The following is an 18,864-nucleotide window of genomic DNA, read 5'->3' on the forward strand; positions in this document are numbered from 1 at the left end:
TCCACCTAAAACTAAAATATAAATTTTTAAAAAAGAACTCAACCTTAAAGATAAAAAGGACCATAAAGGAAAATTTCAGGGAAAGGCCCCTTGTCATACCTAGTGAAGTAATAGACTGTGTTTCTCAAATAGTCAGAAAAGGTCCACTAACTATAATGACCAAATACACAGGGAAAGGAAGGGAATGTATAATTATTTAGATTTAGTCTGAATAATCATAACTAAAATTCACTAACATACACACAGTTAGTTTTGGTATTACCCTAATGCCCATTCACTGGGGCTTTGCTGCAGAAATGTGTCTTTTTGAACTTTTTGCTGTTACCTCCTAGCAGATCCCTGAGTTAAATGGACACAGTTTCTAAAGCCACATACCAAAATACTTCTTTCCTCTGCCCGTCCCCATCCTGCAACACATGGACAATTTCTAGATTTTTAGAAAATTGGTAACACAGAAACAAAATCCACTCCCATTTTAAAATTCAACAATACTGAACATTTTTTAATCCTTTTTCTTAGGATATGACCTTGTACACTGAGTGTTATTTCCTTTTACATAATTATAAATTGGCATCACAAAGTGAAATGTGTATTTCATTACTGTCTAAATTCTCAACCGGCAATTAAGCATATTCCTTCTACAGCATATCTAAAATTGCTTATAATCTGATATATTTGTCTCTCTCCTACTAAACCATCAGCTCAATAAGGGTTAAAAACATAAACTTCTTTGTATTCTTCATGTGCATAATAAAATTGTTTAAAAAGAGCAAGCATGGCCTGATTATTGTTGATTTAAAAAAAATTAAATAACAATAATTGGTTTTATTCAGAGTCAGAAACAGTCTTCCTAACCAAAAAGGATAGAAAAACATCGAAAATAACAACCGTCTTTACACCTTCGTTTTGTATCTTGGCAGAAAAAGAGAATAGTTTTTAGATCAAAATGGTACCAGAACATTTTTAAATACTTGCACACTAGTCCCCAAAGCAAAACTAAGAAGATATGTAATGGGGCATAAAGAATCTTGCCCGTGATATGAATGCTATTAAAATCTGATTGTAAAAGTAAAACATTTGGACATCCATATTACCTAAGCAAAGACTTGTTTATGCCAAGAAAATTGCATTATTTTCCTAATAAATACATCCCAAAGTTGTATGTGTGTGATTAGTACTCCACTTTAAAGGCATGCCTATGTTTCACAAAGACATAGAAATCACTATTAAGCTTGAATTTAAAAGTAGCCTAGTAATAACAATCAAAATTAGTATTTATTAGAGAATTCACAACATGTCAGGTAAAATTTTACAGGTATTCTAAAATTCTAAAACTTTCATAGGTAGCTGTCTCTCAGTATCCACAGGGGATTGGTTCTAGGATCCCTACAAATTCCAAAATCCCAGTGCTCAACTACCTTATATAATATAATGTAGTATTTACATATAGCCTATGTACATTTTCCCATATACTTTAAATCTTCTCTAGATTACTAATAATACCTAATACAATGTAAATGCTCTGAGACTACTTGTTATATTTTATTATTTAAGGAACAAGGAATTATGACAAGAAAAACAGTTTTATGTGTCCAAGATGGATGCAATTATTTAAAAATATTTTTAATCCTCTGTTGGTTGAATCCATAACTGCAGAATCTTGGAATACAGAAAGGCAACTATACTAACTCAGTGTTACACACAGCAATCTTACAAATCTTTGCTTTATAGATAAGGAAACAGAAGTACTATTCAGGTGACTTGTTCAGGTCATACAGTTGATATGGGAGAGAATGTCCATTTAACTCAGGTTTCCTTCTTTGGGGTCTGACTCCAGCCCTCCCATATAACCACCCGACTATACCTGAAAGAGAAAGGCATGATTTCAAAAAGAAAGAACTAGCCACTTTATCCAAAATATTATGTAATAATTTCACAACATTCTAGTATATGTTGAGATAGATAATGTGATATCTAAGTTTAAAAAAAGGCAATATGAGAGAAAATACTTAAAATTTGTCCATTAATACAATTTAAAATAAAAGTTTGTGTTTAAATTTAACAATACATTTATTAAAAGAAACAAAATCAGAAAAAAATTCTCCTCTATTACTTTTTATTGCTTAATAATTAGCAAAGCAATGTAGCTATAGATAGAACAATGTTATAAGAAGATAATTCTCAGAGCTGCCTTCTCCTCCCCCACATCTGAGCCCACTCTCATGGGCAACCTCTTGAAAATCATTTAATAGTTCTATTTTTTGCAGTGTTTATCTCTCTGGTACTTTCTAATGGTATTTTGTTATTTTTCCATTCTTGAAACTCTCTACTGACTTTCTACTAATGTACAGCTTTATCATTTGTGAGATTCCAGCACCAGTGTTGAGAAGTGTAATGTCATTCTATTGCTGCCTCTCCCTCTTTCTCTCTCCCACCTCCCTGTTGGTGCATAAAAGGGAGAGAGTGAAATAAAGTACAAACACAGAAAAGTATGCACATAGTAATTATGATTTTTTTTTAAATCACTTATCTTCCCTTCAACTTAAAGAAGAAAATTATTAATGCTCTTTGAAACTTTCCTTGGAATATCCCTTTCAGTTACATCCCCTTCTTCTGCTCTGAAGATCATCATTACTTTAATTTGTTTGTGTTAATTATTGCCTTGCTTTTCCACATAGCTGCTCCATGTATACTATATATGTGCATCCCTAAATAATGTACTTTTATTGTACTTGATGTTTAACACTATATAAATGGAATTACACTTATTGTAGTAGAATATATTTGGTAAGTTTTCAGATTTTTCATGCTATTGCTTTTAGATTAAGCTATTCATTTTTATTACTATATAATTTTCCTGTGTAAATTCACTCAAGTTTGTTTATTGTTTACACTGTTAATGGATAATTGAGTTAATCTAGTTTTTACTGCTTTATCTTCTGGTGCATACATGAAAGAATTTTTCCCAAGGAATTAGACATGAAAGTAGAATTTCTGACAGTTGGATATGTATCTTTAGTTTTACTAGGCAATTCTAGACTGTTTTCCAAAGTGGCTTCTACCAATTCACATTCCCCTGCTCATTTCCTATGTTCTCTGTCCTCTCCAGTCTTGATACTTTTCTATCTGCTTTGCTCCTTCCTAAACTTGGCTGATATCTATCATTTGTTGTGGGCTCTTTTTCCCTTGGTAGATTTCTACTTTACTTCTTTTGCTTTACTATCATTTTAATGGGCTTTTAGAAAGAAGCAGAAATAAATGAATGCAAAGAGTGTACCCACTAGTCTTCATCCTTTATTTAAGGAAAATAAAACAACATTGGAAAAGAAAAATAACCTTTTATTTACTCTGTTTATCTTAGGTAAATTCGAGACATTGAGTCCCTCACATGAGCTATTCAGACCAATGCTTTTAAGATGCAAACTTGACAAATCATTTAGGAGTCTTGGTTGGGTATGGTCACTTAAAGAAAGTAAGAATTGCAATGGCTTATCAGCAGCCCCCTTTATCTGCTGCTGCCCCAAAATATTGGAAGCAAAAGGTATGCTGTTCCTAAAAGTGAATAAATAAATAGATAAGTTTGCTATCTTTTGATTTATGCTGCATTCTTTGTCTTATTTTGAGTAAAATGTCACATGGATTCTTACATCATCCTTCCAAATGTTCCAATAGTAGTTCTGCATCTTCTCTTTTATTACTAACCAAACTATTCTTCTGTAACATCTACATTATATCTCTTTTGTCATATGTATATATATATATATATATATATATATATATATATATATATATATATGACATATACACATATATACATACATGTGTATATATACACACAGTCATATACATACATCTTTTCCGTGAAATAGTGAAGTAGACCCTAGAGTAAGGCCCATGATGTTCCAATAAGAAAGAAAATGTATTGGCTCAAGTAAGTAAATGTGCCAGAAATGAGTTTTGATCCAGTGGTTTGAATCATGACAGTGGGAACACACATGTTCTCAGTCCTTCACTCTTTTTCTGCCATCTTAGCATCATCCTTAGTTTTCCAATCAGTTCTTTTTCTTAGATTCATACTTGGATCAGCTCTTGGAGTAGCTTAATGGCTTCCAGTTCCAGAATTCACATGTGAAACAGAATATTCAGGAGAATATGATTTTTTTCAGCAAAGTCTCCTCCACCTCTTTAGCTCTGAATGGGCTCATCTATGAACCAATAAAATACTACGGTTATTGTCTAAAGCTGGTAAGAACCCACTGGAGCTGGGAATGGGTGTCACCCAAACCCCATACCTGAGAATGGGGAAGGGAGTTTTCTCAAAGGAAATTTGAAATAGTATTAAGAAGAGGAATGCTGGAGAGACAAAGAGCAAGATATGCCTGTTGAAAGGCTGAGTTTAAATATATTCTTTTTGCTTAGATATTTGATATACAAAAAAGGAAATATTTCTAAAATATTATTTTCCATAAATCAGGACATCAATGGACTCTAAGAAGCGGGAGCAATGAAAAAATCTGAACTCACATAGAAAAAAATCTGAACTCACCTAGCTAATTTAAAATACTGCCTGATCCACTTGATGTTTGAGAATTGAGCAATTTTATAGAACCATCTAAAAATGATTATGTACCTGATAAGAATGGCTTTTTAGGAATTCAAAAGAATGAGATCAATTAGAACACATTTTTCTTTATATATTGCTAGAATGTCTCTTATTCTTCCAGGTAGCATTCATAAACCTCTTTCATACATTCTAAGATGCATGTCGGTGGTGATGTCTTTATTAAATAGTGCTTCAATTTTGGGTGTTCTTGTCAATTAAGTCAGCTCTTCCTTCTAGGTTAGGAGTTATTCCAAAAAGAGTTACATTTAAAAATAAATTATTTATTATTCTGTCTTTAAAAGGACATTGTGCTGTGTTAAATAAGCCAACCTCGAAAAGATAAATAGCATATAATTCCATTTATATGAAGCATCTATAATAGTAAGACTCATAGAGACAGAGGAGAATGGTGGGGGTGTGGGGTGTGATGAGGAGAATTGTTCAATGTGTGGAGCTTCCATTTTGCAAGATGAAAAAGTTCTGGAGATTATTTACATAGCAATGTGAGCATACTTAATATTGTTCAACTGTACCATTAAAAAATTTATAATGGTAAATTTTCTATGTATATTTTCCTAGATTTTTTTTAAAAGAAGCTTGCTTCAGTCAAAGATTTTAAATGCTGAGAAATTAAGTGTCCAAGATTGAATAACTAAAATATGCTTTTGAAGAAGAAAAACAAGTGTCAACTCTTTCTTTCAGCTGCTAGAACAAGAACACTCAGGGGAAAAAAAATAAATAGAAGAATCCTGACTTAAAAGATGGGTCAAAATTTCAATTTTTAAGGCCCTAAATCTATTGTTAGTTTAGATTCAAACCAGGATCATGTACATTTCATTTGTCATCTGTTCGGATCGCAGGCCTATTCGAGAGCACCCGGGAGGCAGGAATGCAGATTTTTTTTTTTTATTATTGGTTGTTCAAAACATTACAAAGCTCATGACATATCATCTTTCATACATTTGATTCAAGTGGGTTATGAACTCCCATTTTTGCCCCAAATACAAGTTGCAGAATCACAAAATGAGGAATGCAGATTTAACAGCGTTTTGTGGCAGCCTAGTGTCAAGATCACAATGAGGGCCTTTTGAAGAGGTGGAGGGGAAGAAGTTGGAAAAACTAAAACCTAGCCACTTCACTGCCACCACCATGACTGTAGCCCATCGGGTTACACTCAGATTTCTCAGTATTTAACTGTTCTCCCTGCTTTGGCTTTTGACCTCCTAAATAATAACCTTAAGAGAGACCAAAAAAGATACTAGTAAAAATGAATGAGGTCAGCTCACCCCTCTGCTCACTGTGCTTCACAGCCTCTGATCTCAATCAAAATAAAATCCAAAGTCGTCTTGTGATGGCTAAAAATCCCTGTTTTTTCAGTGCTTCTTATGTCTCTGACATGGTCTGCCACTGTCCATCCTGCACAGCCACACTGCCTTCCTCACTAGTTCTTGAATATAAAACAGGAGCGCATCGTACAGCTTCACCACATAAATTATGATGCCTTGGTTTATGGTTGCTTCCAAGACTGGTGTATAATCAGAAAGGAATAACATCAACAGTGAGATAAGACCTATACACAGATCACAGCCGTTTTCTTAAAACATGAGGCTCCGTTTAAAAAATGATACACACAATTCAATTTTTTAAGTTTTTACTTTTGTTTCACAAACTAAATAGATGAGAGAACCAAATTTAAAGATGCAAAAGTATGCATACATTTTCTTCGACACTTGAAGTTCTTAATTCCACATATCTTGAAAAGTACTAGAAGTTGGGCATAAGAAAGAGGCTTTCACATTTTTTTTAACTTTATTTTTTATTATTATTAGTTGTTCAAAACATTACAAAGCTCTTGACATAACATATTTCATACATTTGATTCAAGTGGTTTATGCAGGACACATCTATATTGTGTGAAGAGTTAAAACATTAAAGAAAGCCTGTAATGCTATTGCAATGGATTTCACAGTTCTTAGACACACACACACACACACACACACACATACATGAAAAACTTACGAAGTAAACAATGCAAATTAGGACAACTAAGGGGCAAAGTCTACTTGAAGGATTCAAACAACAGACATTTTCTAAGACTTTGCATAGGTAAACAATTTGTGGGGGAAAAAAATTATAAAGGTAAAATTGAGGAAAAGCTAATTGTTTTAGTTTCCAAAGAGTTATACTGTGTCACTCTAAACCATAACTACTATCAATAATTTCCTAATTTTCCTATGGGTTCAATTCACCCATCCAAGCACAATATTGTGTCTTATTTCTTCTGTTAAGGTCAGAGGGGACAGTGATCAGGGCAGCTGCAGTTTGCTTGGTGATGAAGATTTACGGCTTCAGCAGGCTTTTCTGCCTCAGCTTGTTTAGAGACCCGAGGAATACCAAAAGTAATTCTATTTATGTGACCTAACTAAAAATAGACATTTACTCTTCTAATTTTTATTTCTATTTTACACTAGGGTAATTTGGACCCTTATTCTCACACTCTGTGCTATATGGCTTGAATCATCGATATGGAACCTGTCATGCCCTTCTTTCCAGAAGATTCCACCAAAGTCAGTACAGCTTCTTTTCTATGTGATCTTTGTCTCAAATCACAAGCATTAGTTCCACTAAAAACTGTGTTGCCCAACTCTCTCATTCTTCCCCTGGCAAAATGAGTGGTCAATTAATTTCTAAAATAAACAACCTGCATTTGTGTTAGCCATGGAGGTCCTCGGCTCTAATCTCCCTTCAAGAAAACATGCTGCATTGAGGTAGTTGGGCCTGCTTCCAAGTATGGCACCATCAATTGGCTAGAATGTTTACATGATAATTGGGCAAGGAGATTGGCAAAACTTGAACGTTGTTTATCTGCAGTGATTTATAAGCAGTTTTTCTTGATAGACTGGATTTTTTCAGTTAGAGCCCTCAGCTCTACTAGAGCCCAAAGTCTTTTTCAGCTTTATTTAAAAAAAAAATCACAGGCCAGGGTTGCAGCTCCAAGGCAGATTATTTGCCTAATATGCACAAGGCCCTGGGAATATGGAAGCACAACCCAAAAAAGAAAATTAAACCAATGGCTCAAGAGGCTGAGACAGGAGTATCACAAGTTCAAGGCCACCTTCAGCAATTTAGCAAGGCCCTAAGTAACTTAATGAGAACTTGTCTCAAAATAAAGAATTTTTAAAAGGCTGGGGATGTAGCTCAGTGACTGCCCTGGTATAAGAAGGAAGGAAGGAAGGAAGGAAGGAAGGAAGGAAGGAAGGAAGGGAGGGAGGGAGGGAGGGAGGGAGGGAGGGAAAATTAAAAATATACTTGCAGAGGTCCTACCCCAATATCTGCCCTCCATTCTCCACATTTGTAGCGCATTTATCCTTCCTCCTGGGTCCACCTTTATAGCAACTCTTCTACCTCCTTGGAACTCCATCTCCTACTCTATAAATATGTTGCTACCCACAGCCACAGTTACAGTCCACTGTTTTTCATATTTTGAATACCCCTTGAGCAGCCTCCAAACACACTGAATCATCCAGCTCTGTTCCCATTGTCATCTGAGATAGCAATTTTGTTGTTGTTGTTAGTTCCACGGTTAATATTGAATAGGTGTGCATGTTATTGAACTATTATTTTCACCTCCAAACCTGCCTGTGTTTATTTCCTAATGCTGTGTAACAAATGCTCACAAATTCTGTGGCCTAAAATATGACTCATTTAGGGCTGGGGCTGTAGTCAGTGGTAGAGCCCTGGCCTCTCACATGTGAGGCACTGGGTTCGAGCCTCAGCACCACATAAAATTAAATAAATAAATAAAGGTATTGTGTTCATTAAAATAAATAAATAAATATAAATATATATGTATGTATATGTGTGTGTATATATATATACATATATGTGTATATGTGTGTGTATATATATATATCTCATTTATTATTTCACATTTTCCAAAGGTCAGGAGTTTGGACAGAGGTTAGGTGAATCCTCTGTCCAGGGGCTTACAGGGTTGCAATCTTGGTGTCAGAGACACCGTGGTTCTCACTGGAGCTCAGAGTCCTCTTCCAAGTTCATTCAGGCAAGTGGCAGGTTGCGGTTGTGGGGCTGTTGTCCCTGTTTTATTACTAGCTGTTGGTGGAGGACCCCTCAGCTCCTACAAACTTCCTACAGTTCTGCAGTATGTGACTCCTGTGGGCAGTTCAGGATGGAGGTACTTGCCTTCTCCCGGGCAACAGGAGCAATGCCTGACTTCTAGCTCCTCTCTAGTTGGCTATATCCCAGTCTTATACAGTGGTAAGGGAAGCCTCTCTCAGCATTGTGTGCCATGCAATGTCATCTGATGGAGGAAGATACTATCCCCTTGTACTCACAGGTTCCACGCACACTCGAGGGTGGGAGTTGTATACAAGATGTGCACCAAGAACAGAGACCCTCCGAGGCCCTCTTAGAATTTCGCTGACCACACTGCCCTTATCTACTCTGCTCTGTGATATTGGAGCTAAAACTATGCAAGCCGGGTTTTTTGCTTGTCAGCTGGCTCCCTCTGAGGTGCTGATGGTGGGCATAAAGGGAGAGAGAAAGGCTGGGAAGGGTAAGCGTCTCTGCCATTCTGCTTGCCCCCTGTTCCTATCTGCATTGCCTGAGTAACAGCCCTTCACTCTGACGGGTACAGCGGGGTTCCATCTTCAATTTCTTCAGCATCCATAACAGGAACTTCAGCCTACTCCCTCAGAGCTCTGCAGCTGTGTCCTCCCTGCGACATCTCCTCTGAGCTCCTGGAGTACCATCACAAGTGAGGCAACACTCACACTCAGAGGTTACGGGTACCAGCTTCACTTAGCTCCTTCTAGTTTCCAAAAATCTCATTTTTTTTTTGCTTTTTCCCAAAATCTACCATAGAAGACATGTCCTTCTGTTACTCTGTTTGAACTAGCTAGTGTTCTTTTTTTACTTTTTCAAGTACTTTTTTATTTGTTTGATCAATTGTAACAAATTCTCCCTGGAAAGAGGCTGTATAGTTTCTACATCCAAGATGACCCCCCCGATGCCATCGGTTTAGAACAGTCTACCCCACTGCTGTTTCCTAAGTCCTCTTATTTTAGTGAATGACATAGTAAAACACAGCGTTTTCGGAAATGCATGTATTAGGTTATTGTAAAAATTCTGTAATTTACATTTTTAAAGACTGAAGGTTCTTCTGTCATGTGTACATACTATAATTTGTTAATCTAGTCCCTCAAGTTATTTTAAACATTTTGTCATTATATATAGAAACCCACAGTAAATACTCATAGATACAAATGTTTGCTTGCATTCCAGCTCAATCCCTAGAACGAACTCTCAGAAGTTATGAGACTAAAGAATGAAACTGGTTTTAAGAGTTTGATGCCAAATTTTCCTTCCAAAAGCCTATAAAAAAATAAAACTTTACCACCCATAAATGAAACTAGCTATTCTTCTACACTCTTACCAACACGGTATTTTCTTTATCTGGTAAAATAGTTGACATGTTGATAGATGGAAATGGCAACTCATTTTAACTCATTATTAATGTCAAAATCTTTCCACATGTGCATTGGACATGTTCACGTCTTCTTTTGTGGATAAACTGTCATTGTGCCTTTTCTAATCACTCCAACCAGAAGTGATGTGTGCTCCTCTCAGTCTTAATAATACTTTATTTGCATTTGGCATTTACCATACTCTATTTGAATTTGGCATTTGCCATTTGCATTAGTCCAGCTTTGGTTATGGGACCATTTCTCTGTTTCTTTTCATCTTTATCAGAGTCTATTATTTTCCCCATGGGCTTACTCTTTACATTCTTTTTATTCCATTTTACACCCTATATGGAAATAAATCATCATAGCAGAATTTATGCTGTAAAAGTAACCCCTTCCTATCTCAGGACAAATGTAGAAATTGACTGATGTGAGCTAGACTACAAACCCCTTAGATTTCTTCCAGTATTTATGCTTTATTTCTCTGGTCTTACTTCAGTTCCTACTCTCATAAACTGTAATTTTCCAGCCAATTGACAGGTTATAAATGCAACTTATGCATTACTTTTAGAGATCTTTCTATTTTGATAAGTTAGCATGAGTACTTATAACACTACGTGTACAGAAGAGGTACACTAAGAGGCTGCAAGAAGAATAAAATTTCAAAGTTGAAAACTTACCACTGATATCCTCTGAAAGCTAAGAAAAGAGATCTTATAAAAAGGGTTTTTCAGAGACTAAAAAGAGAGCTCTTCAATAGTATAATATGATAGAAGAAATTTTGAACACTAGTAGTAGGCTTGGGATCTAAACCTGAAGCGATTTTCCAGAAACAAGATGCAATGGAAATGAGAATTAAAGAATATTCCCAGGATAATATCTAGTCACCATTCTAAAGGTAACCTGTCCACACTAGCTTTAAAGACAGAAATGTTGAAGGCTGGATTGTGAGTTCACTAACAAGACAGTTTCTCTCTAATTTGTTATTATTTTAGTCAGCTTTTGCATCACTGTGACCAAAATACCTGACAAGAACAACTTAGAAGTGGAAAAGTTTATTTGGGGCTGAAGGGGAGGTCTCAGTCCATAGATGGCCAACTCCACTGCTCTGGGCCCAAGGTGAGGCAGCACATCATGGAGGAAGGGCTCAGAAGAGGAAATCTGCTCAGCTCATGGCACAGGAAGCAAAGAGAGAGGGAGGGGGGAAGATGCAGCCTTCCAGAGTTTGTGCCCCCTACCATGACCCACTTCCTCCAGCTATGCCCCACCTGTCTACGATTGCTCCCCAGTAATTCAAGCTAGGATAGACTAGATTAGACTACAGCTCTCACAATCATTTCATATTCCTGCATTAACACAGGAGCTTTGGGGAGACACCTCATGTACAAACCAGAACAGGCCTTTACCACGCATTATTTGTACTTTCCATTTGCATTAGTCCAGCATTGACAATAATCAGGTGAGCCTGACCAATTTTGGTCTGACTTTGACTTGCCTGGACCATGTCCTGATGAAAGTTTTATGCTGCCCTTCATGCTAAGATGTTGATTCAGCTGACAAAACTCATTTCAACCCACAAAAATGCTCAGCTTTGAGCCACTTCTGAGAGCTGAAGGTTAACCAATGTGAACTTGAAAGAGGGAATTCAGAGAAACCCAAATCCTCAACTATATTCTCACTAGATGACCAGTACCTGACTCATACCATATTTCTACCAAATGCCAGATTTTGGTGAGACCCATTCCCAAAGACTTTTTCACTAATTTCTCCAAAAGACATTTTTGCAAACTCTCCAGGAAACTAAAGCCAGCTAATAATGCAGAATTCTGTCCAGTTAAATGTCTTTGAGTTTTTCTTTCAAAAATTATCATCTTTTTCCACAACTTTGTTTATGCTTTAGTCTCGATTTTTTTATTAATCATTTTTTCACGTTTGGCTATATTTAAATACTTTTTGATTAATTAAATAATAATTTGGTTAAAAAACATACTAAGTCATAAAAAATATTATCAAGAAAAAGATAGATTCACAAGTTGAACCAAATGGAATGTCTTGAAGTGAAGAAAAAAAGATGGAAATTAAAATTGGCAACTACAAATGGAGCAAATTATGTTATGTTTGCATATATGAATATGTTATAATTAATCCAACTATTATGTTTAATTATATTGTACTAATAAAAACATAGTAAAATAATAATTAAATTTACTGCTACATTGAATAACTAGCAGAAAAGCCATAGCTTTAAAAAAAAGAAAAAGTTTTAGGAACTTCTACTCTCAGAATAATGGAATAAACTGTTAATCAATTGCCTATCCTGCAGACATCCTAAGAAAACACAAAAATAACAATGACCTGAAGGCATTGAAGAGTGAACAGAAGCAGGAATATTGTGGAGGACGACCTCAAAGGACCAGAATGGAGTGAAAATATCAACTTATTTGGCTTTCTGCCTGTGAATAGGCTGCAATCTTAAAGCAGCTGAAACCATGAAAGTATACATGATACACAACATGAGAACCAAAATAAAGATTTGAGGGGAAAAGAGACACTAGAAAGTGAAGTGGAAAGACAAAAGAGAAGAAAGCTGAAGAAGAGGAGCCCTGAATTCTGAGTGTATAAATTCTGTCCAAATATATTGCTGCTCCTTGATTCATATATACTCAAGGAAGTCTGTGAAAGTCCAGCTAAGTCTGGAAAAAAGTAAAATGATATTTTATCTTATTTCAAAAACCACAGTATGCCCTATTAGTTTGACCAAATTAATTGCCTAATAAAAGGAAAACATCAACATTGTTCAAAGGACTATAAGAAAATCAACAATCTTCACATCATAATGTTTATAAATTTAGACTATAATCCAAAATTACTTGAAATATTTAAAAAAAAAAACAGGAAAATGTGAATCATTATCAAGGGAAAAGATAATCAGTGAACATCAATCCTGAGACATGGAATCCAGAAATAAGAATTAAAACATTAAGCAATTACTCTAACTATGCTCAACAAAGTAAAAGAAAACGTATGGAATACAACATAGTAAATCTCAGTTAAAAATAGAAAATGTAAAAGAAAGCAAATGGAAATTATATAGCTGAACTGATATTTTAATATCTGAATTAAGTTAGTCTTATGATGGTGTGAAGAGAATCATGAAAATGTTAGGAAGTCAATGGTCTTAAGATAAGTCAATAGATATCATCCAATATGATAAATAGAAATGAAAAATGATTATAAATAGAAATTGAACCAGAGCCTCAAGGACTTGTGGGACATTATCAAAAGGTCTAACATACCTTGTAATTAGATTCACAAAAAGAGAGAAAAGAAACATGGAGAGGAAAAATTTAAAGAAAAATTTCCCATTTGATAGGAGATATAAATTTACAGATAAAGAAGATCAACAAAATCTAATCAGGCCACCTGTGAAAAATAACATACTAGATATCTAATAATAGCCAAATGTTGGAAAAACCAAAGACCAAGAGGAAATCTTGAACATTTGTGGAGAAAAACAATATTCCAAATGCAGAGAAATATCACTTCCAATTACTGCTGATTTATCACAAGAAATTATGGGAGCTAGAAGGCAGTGGACCATATCGTTAAAGTGTAACAGGGGTGAGGGGAACGGGGTGAGGGGAGTGAAATCCATCACCAATCCAAACACCCACAATCTTTTTAAGACATGCTCATCTCTATCTTAGTTTCTGTGTGAGACTGCTCTTGGGACAATGCTATTTGTTCTATTGTTTATTAGAGAGGATTTATGAAACCCATCCAAACATATTTAAATTATTAACAGTTCTTTCCTTGGCTTACCTCTCTCTTCTATTTCTTTATTATAGGCAAAGAAAAGCAAGTTTGCACTTTTTATATTCTTCATGGAAATCTCCTCAAGAAGACTTAAGAGTTTATTGGCTACTGTTTCTATTTCTAGTTATAACAGATGACAGTGCGAACCAACTTTCCATCCGTATGTGACAAACTCCCTAATATTTTTCTCATGTCCTTCAAGCCCTCACTCACAATAGTCTTCTTAAGATCTTTCCAGCTTCACTAACAGTTTTATGGAGACTCTTTTCTGCTTTTACCCACTGCCCAGTTGCACAGGTAATGTTTTAAGTTCTTTTTATAATGGTAGACCTAATCCCCATGACCATATTCTATTCCAGCTATTTACTCCTGTATAAATTCCCCTCAAAATTGATGGCTTTAAAAAAACAACCATGTGATTACATCTCACATTTTTATAAGTCAAGAATTCAGGTAGATCTCACCTTTTATTCTGCATGGCACTGACTGAAGTCACTCAGTGGATTCTAGTTGATGGTGTCACTAAGTTGAGCTGCAGAGTACAAAAACAGATTCACTCACTTGGCAGGGATGGCTTTAGGGCTGAGCTCAGCTGCACCCCTCTTCTTTCCATTTGGTACTTCAAACAAGATAGTTAGATTTCTAATGGCATCTCAGGCTCCAATACCCATACTGGAACCTTCCAGTCTCTTAAGGGCAAAGCTTAGAACTAGCTAACGTCACCTTTATGGTATTCTATTGGTCAAACAGTCACAGTCCAACTCAACTTTCCAGGTAGGAGAAATAAGCCCCACCTGTTTGAGGAAGAAGTATGAAAGAACTGCATTCATTTTGATGCTATAATCAGAAGAATTTTTTAACTAATTTTATTTTATTATTTTATTTAATTTTTAGTACCAGGGATTGAACCCAGGGGTACTTAATCACTGATTCCCATCCTTAGCTCTTTTTATTTTTTGTTTTGAGATAGGGTCTCACTAAGTTACTTAGGGTTCACCAAGTTGCTGAGGCTGGCTTTGAACTTGTGATCCTCCTGCCTCAGTCTCCTGAGCCACTGGGATTACAAGCATGAGCCACCATGGCCAGCCAAAACTAATTTTATAAAACTCCAAAAATCCTAAAATCTATGTTGAAATGTTGGAAACATTTTATTTAAGATCAGGCAATGCTAAGAGTTACAGTTCTCATCATTCCTACTCATTATTTTACTGGAGTGGAAAATACAGTAAAGTACAAATAAAATTAGAAGTCCCAGGTTGAGCTCACTTCTCTGCACTTGACCCTAACCTGGACATGGTCCCTGGGGGTAGGCAGGGCCATAGGCACCTTTTTGTGCTGTGGGTGGCCATGAGCATATATTGTGCCACGTTTGGTGCCTCTGCCTCCCCATCTCACCCCTACTACCAATGTGGGCTTGGGCACCCAGAGTGGCATTGAGCAGTGTAAGTTCCTTTTTTTGTTGTTATCATTGGAACTGCTCTGAAAACACTCTCCAGCTCACCACCCACAACAGGCTGAGAAGTGCCAACAGAGAGATTTCCTTCATTCATGCCATCAGCTCTGCCTGAGTCATGTACACCATCACTAAATACTGTAGCATGGGTGACTTTGAAAACTGTGACTGTGATGAGTCAAAAACAGAAAAACAGGAGGCCATAACTGGATCTAGCGAGGCTGCAGTGACAATGTGGAATTTGGGGAAAGGATCTCCAAACTATTTGTGAACAATCTGGAGAAGGGGAAGGATGCCAAAGCCCTGATGAGTCTCCATAACAGGGCCGGCTGGCAGGCAGTAAGAGCCACCGTGAAAAGAATCTGCAAATGCCATGATATCTCAGAGAGCTGCAGCATCCAGACATGCTGGCTGCAGCTGGCTCACTGCTGGGAGATGGGAGACTACCTAAAGGACAAGCACGACCAGGCACTGAAAATTGAGAAGGATAAGCAGCAGCTAAGGGCTGGGAACAATGCGGAGGGTTGCTGAGTTCCCACTGAGGCTCTTCCTCCTAGCACAGAAGCTAAGACAATCATTTTAGAGAAATCTCCAGACTACCATACCTGCAGTTCCAGCCTGGGCATCTATGACACAAAGGGTCGAAAGTGCCTGCAGACCAGCCGCAATACATTCAAGTAGGAGCAACACAGCTGTGGGCACCTGTGCACTGAGTGTGAGCTACAGGTGGAAGAGAGGAAGACCGAAGCCAAGGGCAGCTGTAACAGCAAATTTCAATGGGGCTGCATGGTCAAGTACAACAAGCATAGGCATGTGGTGAACAAGTACTACTGCATGCACTCCCCAGACAGTGCCCAGGCCTGAAGCAACAGAACAGACTGATAACACCCCACATGAACCGGTTTGATAGTGGAGGGCAACACCACTTCTCTCTTGGAGAGAGTAGACTGGAAAACAATTGAAAATCACAGGGATAGTTTTATAGTCCTCCTGATATCTGCTATAGATGGGGAAATGGAGGCCCAAGACTATACAAGATATTCTTGGCAGAGTTGATATTGGAACCTGTGCTTCCTGACTTGGGCACACCCAATCTTTCCTGCAATTTCCTAGTACTTGTGCCTATACTTACTGTGCAGCTTGCTAAAAATTTGGTTTGGTTTGGTTTGGTTTGGTTTGGTTTGGGGCATTCACACTCAGAGAAACTCTCAAAAGTATTTGTTCCTTTAAGTTTTAGACCATGTTCAGCCCAGCTGTGCTGCTGAGAATCAGAGGGCATAGAAGCAAAAAATCAGAGTTCTGTTCAGATCCCTGAAGGAGCAACTTTCCACCACTCTGGCTGGGTCCAGAAAAACCAACTACAAATTCCTGCAGATACGTGAAGCAGAGACTTTCTAGCTCCTACTGGGAGGATTTTAGAGTATTGAGTTTTACATCTGAGTATGCACTTTTTAAAAATTCTTCCCACCCTAGTCTAAGGGAATTCAGGAGGGCTTTTTCAGCTCATAAAACCACCTGTGGTATCAAGGAGAGGGAATGGTCACAGTAAGGAGACAGGTGACCATGACTTACCAAAGTCTTACAAGACAGAATATTCCCCAGACAGCTATAAAACCTCTGTTATGTCATTTACACAGATTAGAAACTCAACTGCATTTTGTAATAAATGTTTCTAGAATATATCCAGCTGGGACCTTTTGTTACTCTCCTTGGTAAACTTAGGGTCAGGAAGGGAATAGGAGCCCTGCTTCTGTGTTCCCATTACCCACCACACTAAGCAAGGGAGGTAGAATATCAAACTCATTTGATTTCAATGTTTGACAGATAATGAAATTGAGATCCAGGCATTGGCCAATAGGAAAAAAAAACACAGACCTACGGATTCTACAAGAATTATTTTAACTAATGATATTTTAATTCAGCCTAAGCAATTTGGGGACTTATGTTGCCCATATTCACAGTGTGTTTGCTCCCTTAACTTGAGCTTCTTGGGTACACCCAGACCTGGGCCCCAGGGAAAGAGACTAGGACAATCATGGGTTCCACTTTCCTCATTTGCACTTTTTACATCTTCTTCCAATGGTAATTTTTAGAGGAGGAGGAGTTTCCTATGAAGATCCCTAGGGGCTCAGCCACTGATTTCCTAAATATGAATATCTCAGAACTGAGAATCTCTCCTGTCTGCATGTGCCTGGTACTCTGCAGAGAATTTGAATAAACAAGTAAAATGACTGAACTCCAAGAATGGGTATTCACCCCAACCTCCTTGTTTTAAATTAGAAAATAATCTAAATGTTTGGCAATAAAATAAACTATTTAAATCATGTAAATCATGCCCCTATAATGGAATCTTAACTTCTAAAATAATATGCTTGAGAAATATTTAGTAACATGGAAAACACACATAATATGAACTGAACAAAGTTGATTACTAAATACTATGTTCAGGATGAATCCAATATTGTTTTTAAAAATGCAAAAATATTTGCCATGATGTAATAAAAAAACTTGAAAGGTTTGTTTTCCTCTTTCATTTTTCTACTTTGTTTTAAATATATATGCCTACAATAAACAAATACTTTTGTCATCAAAAAAAGAAAAAAGAAGACATCTTTGGTTGAAAAATAACAAAAAAAAAATACTGCCATATAGATAACATGAGTAAAATCAAAAGAATCATGAATAAATTATTAGAATTTTAAGAAAGTTTAGCAATATTTCTGGGTAGAAAGTCATATTGAAAATGTAATTAAAATGTAATCAATTTAATAGTCTAGCAACAACAAATTAAATAGTATAATTTTTAATTCTGCAATCTACAACTACAAAATAAAGTATCAAGTCCCTGGAAACAAATCTTAAAAAACATACATATACTTTTTATTTAATAAATTAGGAAATGTTATTGAAAGATATAAAAGAAAACCTAAATAAATAGGGAGCTATACAATGTTCTTGAATAAGAATATTCAATATTCTATGGAATTAAATTTTACCTAAATTTACTTGTAGAGTTTATGTAATATTGATTCAAACCTCCACAGGTTTTCCATGGAATTGAACATCTAGATTCTGAAATTTACCTTAAATAGACCAGAAAGAGTCAAAAAAAATCTCTGAAAATAACAAGAAGGTAAGGCAATTTGCTCTACCAGATATCAAGTTCTATCATAAAACATAATTAAAACCATGTGAGGATAGGCAAACTGACCAAGTTAAAGGAATATTAAACTTAATTTGTAAAAAAACATGAATTTTACATAGACACAGATGGACTTTCCATTAAATGCTTTAGATTAATTGGTTATCACATGAGAGAGAATGAAATGGCATGTGTACTTCCCAGTATATTAAAAACGTATTCAAGGTAGATTAGAATATCTTGTTTGAAAAACAAAACTTTTAGAAGATAATATAGAAACTGTGCATGGGACCTTAGAAGAGCAAATTATTTCTCCAACAAAACAAAACAAAGGCTAACTGTATTCGGACTCTCCAGGGAAACA

At 36.2% G+C, this 18,864-nt stretch overlaps 1 pseudogene; it reads left to right on the forward strand.

The window, feature by feature from the left end:
- The first annotated feature begins 15,198 nt into the window (after positions 1-15,198).
- Positions 15,199-16,222, forward strand: LOC114085852 (protein Wnt-8a pseudogene; annotated as a pseudogene).
- The last annotated feature ends 2,642 nt before the right edge of the window (positions 16,223-18,864 follow it).

This window comes from Marmota flaviventris, chromosome 3 (genome assembly GCF_047511675.1).
Source record: "Marmota flaviventris isolate mMarFla1 chromosome 3, mMarFla1.hap1, whole genome shotgun sequence".
NCBI classification, from domain to species: Eukaryota; Metazoa; Chordata; class Mammalia; order Rodentia; family Sciuridae; genus Marmota; species Marmota flaviventris.